The 10,983-nt window shown below is 32.9% G+C and overlaps 1 long non-coding RNA gene and 1 pseudogene across 1 annotated transcript; both read right to left on the bottom strand.

Moving 5' to 3' along the window:
• Positions 1-2,670: 2,670 nt before the first annotated feature.
• On the bottom strand, positions 2,671-3,817 carry LOC127158617 (uncharacterized). The gene is made up of 3 exons (XR_007826206.1): positions 3,732-3,817; positions 3,516-3,579; positions 2,671-2,776 (listed from the first exon to the last, which is right to left on the bottom strand). It is a non-coding gene; the product is annotated as an uncharacterized LOC127158617 (long non-coding RNA).
• A 5,551-nt stretch (positions 3,818-9,368) lies between these two features.
• On the bottom strand, positions 9,369-10,602 carry LOC127158618 (patr class I histocompatibility antigen, B-1 alpha chain-like; annotated as a pseudogene).
• Positions 10,603-10,983: the final 381 nt, after the last annotated feature.

Raw genomic sequence — 10,983 nt, forward strand, 5'->3', positions numbered from 1 at the left:
AACAAATGCAGCCAAAATTACTATTGTTCAGTAGGCTGATTTGTTTTTTGAAATGGGACATTGATCACCATCATTAAGAGTCTCAGGCTGGAGCAGTAATACTTAATTATTCATCCAATTAATTACTGATTATTAATCTGATATTAACATGTTAGTTTACTGTACACATAGCTGTACAGTATGTTCATATGCACACAGTCACTAAGATCTTCACAGAGGATGAGCTGATAATCACTGTGGAAACATGTTCTGCAGATTGTTGGTTGATTCCACACTGAAATACATTCCCAACATGTTCGACTGAATAATCTCCAAATAAGCCACACATTAACAAATACATACATACAAAACTGTAATAAAATCAAAGGTCCTTAAGTTTTTTTATTTGCTAAATTAAAGAATCTAGAATGTGCATAATTAAGTTTCGCTTACCTGAAGTTTGATTGAAGCGAGTCATGGCCACCTGAATATTGTTAAAGAAAGCTTGTTCTGAACCCTTAAGTTTCTCAGTGTCACTGTCCCAGTACTGCTGGTCCAAATTCTCAGCCATCCAATTCTGTTTAGGGACCTTTCTCTGTGATGTACTGTCATACATACTGATGACTTTACCATCCAGGATTCCCACATCTACAAACCTTGGAAAGTTTCTTATTCCTGTGGTTGCTGTGTAGAAATATTGCAGGGAATGGGTCGCTGTAAACAAAACATAGTGTTAAAATGCAGCTTAAAGCACACAACTGTAAAGACAGGCTGGTTAAAATTGCTTCTAATAAAGCAACTCTATCATACTCTGGACATCATTACATTTTGTTTCATGACAATGTATAAGCCTTACAAACAGTAATATAAAATAAAATCTTATATACAGCTGTCACAAAACTATGTCATTATAAACTGAATTGAACTGAGCATGCTTCTTTTTAATGTTTTGAGTTTTAGAGTTTAATTATGAATAACCTATGGAATTTGAGCACCATGAATAAACTAATATCACCATGAGTGAAACATACTAATATTATAATACTAAATGCAATTTTAAAGAATGACTGACTCAAGTGATTCAACTGAACTTCATTGTTCATTGTTATATATCTATTATTTCACTACCACATCGTTGACAAAGCTTGAGCAGTCCTGAAGTGCCACCTAGCGTCAAAACACTGTACATCATCTTAAATGTGTCTAAATACTATGATGCATTTTCCTGATAGATTTAAAACCACAAATGCATATTTAGTAATAAAATAATATCAATAACAACAAACAGTTAAATTATAATAACAACATAGAAAACTGTTTTCAACAAATAGCGCGTGGTAAATACCTCACAAATTAACAAATAATAGTCTTAACCAAGGAAAAGACCAATAGGAATTGCATTAAAGTTCAACATAAAATTACACTTTATGCCAAGTCTTGAACTCAATTCATGTTACTTTTCATTTAAATGTAAATGTCCATATTATGTAACAAATTATTCAAAATGAACCAGTTACTTAAACATTCAATATTTTGGTAAATTCTGTTAAATATGGTGTAAATATTAAACAACAGTGTCATTACTTAAGATGCGACTGAACCGTGAGCCGTCATGAAGCTCAACATGCGTCACAAAAGCAACTGGCATGCATAAAAAAGAGTGAATTTTGAAACTTACCAGCATCTGTACCCCATATTCCGAACAGTAGAACGAGTAATAGACGCATGTTTGTGATGAGTATGTTTAGTCTAACAAATACCTCTAACTAAAGGAAAAATATCAGCAGCTCCTCTGTAGGCGCGCTTACTTTATATAGCCTACAGTGCAACCACGCCTTATACAACTACGTCGTACGCTTGCAGGCCAATTGGAATAAACGTAATCAAAACGTCATCAAACTCTAGGACAAATTCACAACAGCACGTTTATTTTGAAAGTGCAAACTGACGAATCACTTAAAAACTTATATGCTGTATGGATTCATTGTAATTGTTCTATTATATTACAACGTCTATTTAATAGCTAAATAATATACTAAAATGTTATTGATACATTCTCCTCATATTATTTGTTGTCTGTAGGTATACACCTCTTTCAATATGTTTTCCGATCCAAATTAAACTAAATTAAAGCTTTATAAATGATAAAGGTCACTATTCTAATAAAGAGACAAGGTTTTATCACTGCATTACTGTAACTGTAAGGCTGATTATATAGACCCTCTATATAGAATCTTTTAGAGGTTAAAAATCTTTTAGAGGTTGGGCTCATAACATTGCGTGGATATGTGTATTAATTTGTTTCTTTCATTATCAACAAAATATACTGAAAACGGCAGACAGCTCCATACCAACAATTAGCCACTCTGTTAATTTTGATATTGACTCTTTGCATTGATGGACATATATACCATAAAACATTATAGTTTGGCATTATGGCATATGTACGAATTCTTGAGCTACGGAAAGTGTTTTTTCTGACCTTTCAAAGACCAATTCACCAAATCAGTTTACTTGGCTAAATAAAGTCAACTAAATAAATTGTACTCACCAGCATTGGCAAGATGAACTCCGAGGAGCAGCAGAACTATGGACCGCATATTTGACTTAGACAAAAAATTAGATCTTTAGAACTGAGCCTGAAAAATGATCATAGATGCTTTGCCGGCAGCCTACGATCTGGTGAAATGGCTCTGCTCAAACACCTAAATAGGGTTACAAATCCCAGCCAATAGATTTTCAGGACAAGTGGAACATCACCAGTCACTAGGTTGTATTTCTTAGACTGGGTTGGTTTCTGAAAGTGAAAACAAATTGAAGGTACTATCGACCACGAACACACCATATACATCTAGATATATACATCCATTACATTTGGTCCTACTTCATATTAGGTGGCCTACACTACTATATACTTACAATTAAATGAATCATTTGCTACATTGCACTTATTGTGTCCATTTATGTTTTACGTTGTACTTATATTTTTAAAAAAAACCTCCATTTAATTACATCTGTAATTTCTGTAATTACATTTACCTTATCCCACCTTAATTAGAAGGAAAAGTGTTTTGCAGTACAATATGAACACAGTAAGTACATTGTACTTATTTTTGATGCAAGTACATAGTAGTTAAGGCCACCTAATATAAAGTGGGACCTAACATTTAAAATGTAACAATGACCTAAGTGAGAAAATTGACTTAATAGTTATGGTCACCTATAAATAAGCTTGTGCAAATTATATCCTTATCATAGATTGTATGTTTTGTCAAGGTAGTAAAACAAGAATAACAATATGGCATAAAAGGATACAGTATCAACAGGTACAGTATCGAGTGTTAAGGACAAAATACTATTAAAACACTATATATATAACACACTATATATATAACACAAATATAGCAGGTGTAATGCTGTTAACAAATGCTAGAGATAGAGAGAGAGAGAGAGAGAGATGGAAAAAAATGACAATGCACCCTAAAACAGTTTTAAGTCTAATTAAGGGGTGCAGCAATGGTCTGGTGGTTACAAACCTAGAGATGAGCCATTGTTCTTTTCTGTCATGAGTAACACATATTGTCATTACATCCCATTTATCTGCATTTTTACAAAAAAAATATTGTGAATACTTAAAGAAAATTTAAAAACTCTATTTTAAACAAGACTTGTTTGTTCTCCAAATTGAAAGCTTTGCTAAGATCAAGTATAGGCTAAATATTATCTAATACATAATTTGCACTCTTTCTAACCTTTTCATATAAATCCTTAAAGATTTGTTTCAAGCAAGTTTTGATAGACCTGTACAGTTTTCACCCAACTTTAAAAAACAATAGCCTGTGATGCATTTAATCAGAACATAATAAACTACACTGGCTATGTTTGGGTATTAATGTGTCCTTAACTGCGCTCTGTTCCGAGAAACCACGTGACATCATGGCAAAAATCTCCAGCATCCTAGTATATGGCGTGTTTATAATACAGTTGAGTCTCGAGCGTCACCTAGTGGATATTAATAGCCATTTAAAAAGGCTTTGTGTTTGGAAATGGGCGGTTTGATTTCTTTCTTTCCCTGTATAATCTGAGCGTTCATAACACCGTTACATGACACTACATGTGTCACATGACGATGGACTAGGCCTATTACATTATTAAATGGCACAAAAATGGTCTTATTAACACGAACCAAACAGCAGGTAATGCACATTTAACACGCCGCGGAACTGAAAGTAAAACGCTTGAAGCTGCACGACTATTTTAGGGGAAACCCGACGGATCATTAACAGACCAAATAGCACAGTTACATATATAGCGTTATAATTTTTACAAGCAGGACAGCGTCTGAGATTGCGAACATATGCATTTATCCTCGCAATTACATTGTTTTATTTGGTGGTAAGTTTTATTTTATGTTTGTAATCGAGATGGTCATTTAAATTATGTGCGTGATAAGTGAACATAATTCTCATGGAGGGGGTTTCGATGAGTCAAGAGAAATCTCTAATGTTTATCAGAACTGAAGCCTACAGTAAAGAGAGCATCTGAATTTTATCCTCCTGCAGACATCAGCCCATCTAGGATTTATTATGTGACTGGTTAGTAACAATGCAGCATGTGATTTTAAAGAATTTTGTGTTGATCTGTCTGTAAGTATATGTAACTATAATAAGTCCATCCTTAAATACTGTTTTTATTGTAGTGTTTATGGTATAATTATAGAATATAATCTATTCTATCCAGCAATATAAAAATACTGCATTTAAATACCATTACTACACCAACCAGATGCAAAACTACATCCACAGATGACAATATATTGACAAATATTACATGATAATTAATCTTTAATGCACTTTTCTCCTCCAGATCCAGCTGGCACATTCTGCATTGCGGCTCTGAATTCACCCAACGGCTCCGTGAACAAACCAAAGCGTGAGATTTACTCTTTTATGCCTCACGCCTCCATGGTCACATGGGCATCTGCTCTTGCTGACACTGACTTGTTAAGTTAATTAATTTATGTATTGAAAGTTTTGAATCTTTCACTAAAGATATATATATTTACATCATGGCTATAATTACATCATGACAGGTGTATGATACAGCAATAGGTGGCGACAAATGATCGTCTCATCTGAAAAAAAAAAAAAAAAAAAAAAAAAAATATATATATATATATGTATATATATATATATATATATATATATATATAGTGCATTTTATTATATTAGCATTTCCAAAAGAATATTTATGTCGATCAGAATGTTCCCTATTCTTGATGTGATGTTTTGTTCATGTAGTTCATGAATAGTTGTGTGTACTTAATTACATTTTTTTAGATGTGTATATTTGAGGAATTTATTGCAAGTTGTACAAATGCTGGAAACAAGAGCCACTGTAAAATATACATGATGCATTTTAGTGGATCTAACGGTGTTTATACATATATATTGAATGAATGTCTATGGTTCATTGTATATTTTTAAAAGACCCACCTTTGAGAATGGAATGGAAGCAGCATTACCTGTGATGTAGACAAGATTGTCTTATCAGGCCAAGGCTAGAGACAAGATGCTGAGACAGAATACATGCGATTTTGTCTGTTTATTTTATTTAGATATATTTTGTAATATTTTGCTTTGAATATTTTTACATTTTGTTATTCAGGTTAATATACAACAGTTTAATTAATTAAAAAGAAAAAAAAACTGAACGGAAATGCTTGTCCTGTACATTTGCTGTAATTAATGCCCCTTCAGAAAAAAGGTACAAAGCACTGGCGTGGTTACAATTCAGAATGGTTTTGGAAATTTGACAGATAAGTCCAGTAGTTTCACAGGATGTTAATGATGGTAATTTTAGAGTTCTATCACAAAACAATTGTCATGTACAGTATTAAATATACAGCTACTTTATATAGGTATATATAGATAGATAGATAGATAGATAGACAGATATATTATCTTTGTGTGTGACATACATTCATGTGTATGGAGTGCACAGCACTAGCAGATAAAGCTCCGCCCACTCACTCTTCTGATTGGCTGTGATATTTGATTGATTTTGTTGCATCTCGTAGAAGACTGTGCATTATTTGTCAGGATCAGTTCTTTTACAGTCACATTGTTGTAAATGACTGAAACTTCATTCACTTCACGACTTAAAAAACTGTACTGAATAATAATACTTACATACTGTATTAGGCCTTTGAGATCTAACTTGAGGTGCTAGAGCCAGAAGCTACAACAGAAAATTAAACATTTTTAAAGCTGTACATACTGTTATTATGATGTTGTGTATTAATATTGACAATTTTGGTACTCATCTTGTGTTTTTAAAATTACAGAAAAAATACATTATTGTAGTTTACTCCAATAGACAACTGGACAAAATTTCACACTTACATAGTAGACTACTGGTACATCTTTCACTAGAGCAGTCAGAGATCTCAACAAAAGCTGGGAAAACAATTATAAATATGCTCCATTAAAAAGTGCCTCACCACCGCTCATACAAGAATGATTAGGACAGTGTTGTTGTATGCAGAGAATCAATACATTAGTTACAACATAAAATATTTTAATTCACTACTGTATGCCTACATTTATTATTATTAAAATGTCAAAAGAATACTGCATGATTTAGATACATGAATATACTAATATAAACTCATATAAGTGCCCAATGGCAAAATGGCATCCATTACTGAGACATTTCTTTTAGATAGGAATCATAAGAAACTTACCCTTGAAATGTTTAAAGTCTAAAAACACAACCAGAGAGAAAGAATATAAAAACAGAGCAGAACACATATGTGTGAAACATACTATAAAGACAGAATAGTGACATACAATTATAAATGTGTGCCTTCACTGTTTTTCCTCTGGAAACTACCTGCTGAGTAGTTTTGAAAAATGCTGAATTATAATTTTTTTATTACTACCTAAACTGCTGAGTTACAGTCAGTCAGTCCATGGGCTTTTTGCATTCTCTAGAGGAGAGAGTGGTTCACAGTGCCACCGATTTGGTACACTTCTTCAGCGAAATAAAGGTTTGTATTTTATCTCATTTATAACATTTTTACTGTGCTGTAAATTATATTATTTTACACAATGCAACATAAAAGGATGAGATGTCAGTCAGCTGCATCAGCAGCAGTCGTTTCGCATGATGGAAACACCTTTTGCCTTGTAATACAGAATTTAATAAAATCTGATGTTAAAATATGGTCTCCAATATCAGTACTGTTTGTTTATGGGCAGGTTATGGAGTACACTTAAATGAAAATGTTTCTTTTAAATGTTACATTTTTATTTCTGAAATGCTTGTTAAATGAGTCTAAATGTATGTAATATTGTAGATTATGCTGTATTCACCCAAATAAATTCAGTTCTGTGTGTGATTCAATTCTGTGTGTGATTTTTTTATTTATTTCCAGCCCATTTTAAGACAGAGATATACAATTTTTAAAACAGTAGTGGACTTAAATAAAATAATAATAATACAAAAAAAAACTGCATGTTGAGTAAAAACATTTAACCCAACCAGCTTGGTCAAAATAACCCAGCATGTGTTCTGTCCAATGTTTACCCAGTGCTGGGTTGCCAAATAACCCAAGTTGGGTTGTTTTTAACCTAGCATTTTTTTGAGGCTGTGTCAGTGTGCTGCTAGACACATTTAAGTATTGTGGTGTCACTGACTGAAATGAGTGCACAAGAAACTCACTGACTACAAACAAATTTACAAACGATCATATTAGAGATTTTCTACTTTTTCCTTTTCTTATAGAAGCAATTGATTCAGCTGACAAATTGGACTTTGCCACAGTGTCTTGGAGTATGTCTAGTGTTGTGGCAAAATAAAACTGACTCTCACCAAAGTAAGAGACAAATTCAGTCAAATGTCTTTTATAAATGTATTCTTTGCAAAGAAGGTCATACAGAAACACAGGTTACTGCAGAGTGCGACCAAGAAGGGAGGGCTCACTCCAATTTATATCTCTTCCCTAGCCTTCAAGGTTACATCTCCTAACTGGTAACTTTCCACACGTAGTTAAGAGTCAGATAAATACATTCTGCTACGTCATACTCCCAAGATTCAAATCTTTGTATTTAGGGCACTGATACCCTTCTCTCATGTCATTCTTATAGCAGGTTTAAATAAAGCAGACCCTTAAACAATATTTCATAAGCGCATAAGATAAGTAAAATGATTTTTTTCTTCCACACTAGATTTTTTTTTAAATAATGATTTGAAATAATGAAAGAATAATATATTTTTATAAAATGTAGTGAAGTAAAAAGTAGTTTTTAATTTAGTGAATTAAACATTAAAATGAAGTAGGACTACATTCTAATAAAGTTTTTGGATGGACTATCCATTTAAGTACAGTACTGAAGAAAAAATACTTTGTTTCTGTTCATCACTGGTACATTTAAAGTTCACTTCCAGAACAAAAAATTTACAGATAATTTACTCACCCCCTTGTCATCCAAGATGTTCATGTCTTTCTTTCTTTACTCTATAAGAAATTGTTTCTTGAGGGAAACATTCCCAAATTTTTCTCCATATAGTGGGCTTCAATGGTGCCCCCAAGTTTGAACTTCCAAAATGTAGTTTAAATGCAGCTTCAAATGGCTCTAAATGATCCCAGCCGAGGAAGAAGTGTCTTATCTAGCAAAACGATCGGACATTTTCGAAACAATTTGAGAATTTATATACTATTTAACCTCAAATGCTCATCTTGTCTTGTCTTTGCGATGCGCATGCGTAGTCTGTGTAACCCAGGTCAGTACAGTTAGGGTATGTTCCCGTCCCCCATCTCCTTTCTTCGTTAACATCACAAACGTCCTACATCACTGTTTTACCTTTTTTTGGGCATTTGATCTTCTTTGCATGAAGAAAACGAGATGGAAGTTTTTCGATATACCCGAACTGTATTGACCGTATTGAACCAAAAAAAAAAAAAAAAAAAAAAAAAAAAAAAAAAACAGAGTTTATGCAGACTTAGACAAGATGAGCATTTGAAGTTAAAAAGTATAGAAATTGTAAATTTGTTTTCGAAAAATGACTGGAGAAGACACTTCTTCCTTGGCTGGAAGTTTAAATTTGGGGCACCATTGAAGTCAACTATATGGATATAATTCCTGAATATTTTTCCTCAAGAAACAATAACTTCTTATCGACTGAAGAAAGAAAGACATGAACATCTTGGATGACAAGGGGGTGAGTAAATTATCTGTAAATTTATGCTCTGGAAGTGAACTTCTCCTTTAATATATTTTACATGCTGTAATCCAAGAATAATATGGTCTGAATATACATTGTTTATAAGGAGAAGAGCAAATAATGATATTCAGAAACATTTCTAAAATTTAAGGTCTGCACATCTAATCACTCTTACCAGAGTTAGTAATGATCTTATCTTCTCTCAATGGCTTTCTGATAGTTTTGCTCTGGTGTTTCACCAAACAGCTGAATTGGTTCTTCTTCCATTCATTAGATGTAATTCTGATGGTGCTTGTCTTCTGAAAGGTCCCGTCCTCATTGGGACTAAGTTCTCCAACTGCCACCTCCTCATGATGCTCTTGTCCATTTCTCATCCAGGAGATTGTTACTCCTTCAGGGTAAAAGCCTGTAGCATGACACGTTACTGGAGATGAGGAAGACTTCTGCAACAGAGACACCTGAGGAGAGACTGGAAAAAGAGAGAGAATACATAAAATATAATGCCTTCAGCTGCTGCAGATGATCCTGAAATCAGGTGTGCTTGTACCTATTTTAACATATTTAATATAGACTTTATATCAGACTTGTGGCTCGATGTAATGGTGCGTCCATTGTAAATAGTGTGAGAACCACATGATTTGTAAAGCTTAAAATAATCAAAGCTTAAGATAAAATGTACAAATAGAAAAAAATCTAATCACTTCTAGGGGATCATTTTGGAAAACATGCACATGATCACATGGATAAGATCTGACGTACCTGTTGTCATCAGTCAGTCAGAGATTTCCACATGTCTGTATAATTTATTATTCTTTGCAATGTGGATGTTGTTTTTGAAGGTCTGATGTTGTGTAATCATATTCTGAGTCTCTCTGTTCCAGTAATCTGCTCCCTCATTCTGTCTGACCCACTCTGTCTTTGGCACAGCTTTCATTATGTTGCTGTTAAAGTACATAAACTGCTCATCATCAACGCTGTGAACTCTGGGAAGTCAATGTCTCCAGTAACACCAGCGTAGTAATATTTCAGGGAGTGTTTTCCTGTGGAGAATAATAGAAACAGAGAGGACAATCATCATCTCAAGACATGCTCACATTCAGCTTATTCACACTATTTACAATGGATGCACTATTATGTGGAGCGGCAGTCTGATATAAAGTATATATTAAAGCATGTTATGTCATAATAGGTAAAATATGCATTTTTAAACATGTAATTGGATTAAAAATAATTTGTCAGTTATTGGAACGACTTTTGCAAGATAAACTGTTTTCACTATAACAATATATATATATATATATACATATATATATATATATATATATATTTTTTTTTTTTACCAAGTGTGCTGAAATGAGTAAAGACACCTTCATTCTGCTCAGCTACCTCACTCATTATCTTCTGCACTGCTGAATGTATCACTTTTTTAAACCTAAGGGGTCATCGGATACCCATTTTCCATGTTGATACACTGAAAAAAAGAACATGTAAAATTTACTTAATAAAATCCTCGTAACAATTTGCACTAACAATGTTTAAGTAAAATTTACTGCTATAATTTTAAATAAAACCCACTTACCAGAATCAAGTAAAATCTATGTATTACTATGACTTAAAATGTGTTAAAATATTAAGTAAATATTACTTAATTCTATTTAATGTATAAACTATATTTATTCAAAGCATTTAGATAAAGTCTATATATTTTTTAATATAAACCCACAGCTGTCCTTAAAATAGTAAATTTTATTTACTGTTATAAGGTAAGTTTTATTC

The sequence above is a fragment of the Labeo rohita genome, unplaced genomic scaffold (assembly GCF_022985175.1).
Source record: "Labeo rohita strain BAU-BD-2019 unplaced genomic scaffold, IGBB_LRoh.1.0 scaffold_1606, whole genome shotgun sequence".
NCBI classification, from domain to species: Eukaryota; Metazoa; Chordata; class Actinopteri; order Cypriniformes; family Cyprinidae; genus Labeo; species Labeo rohita.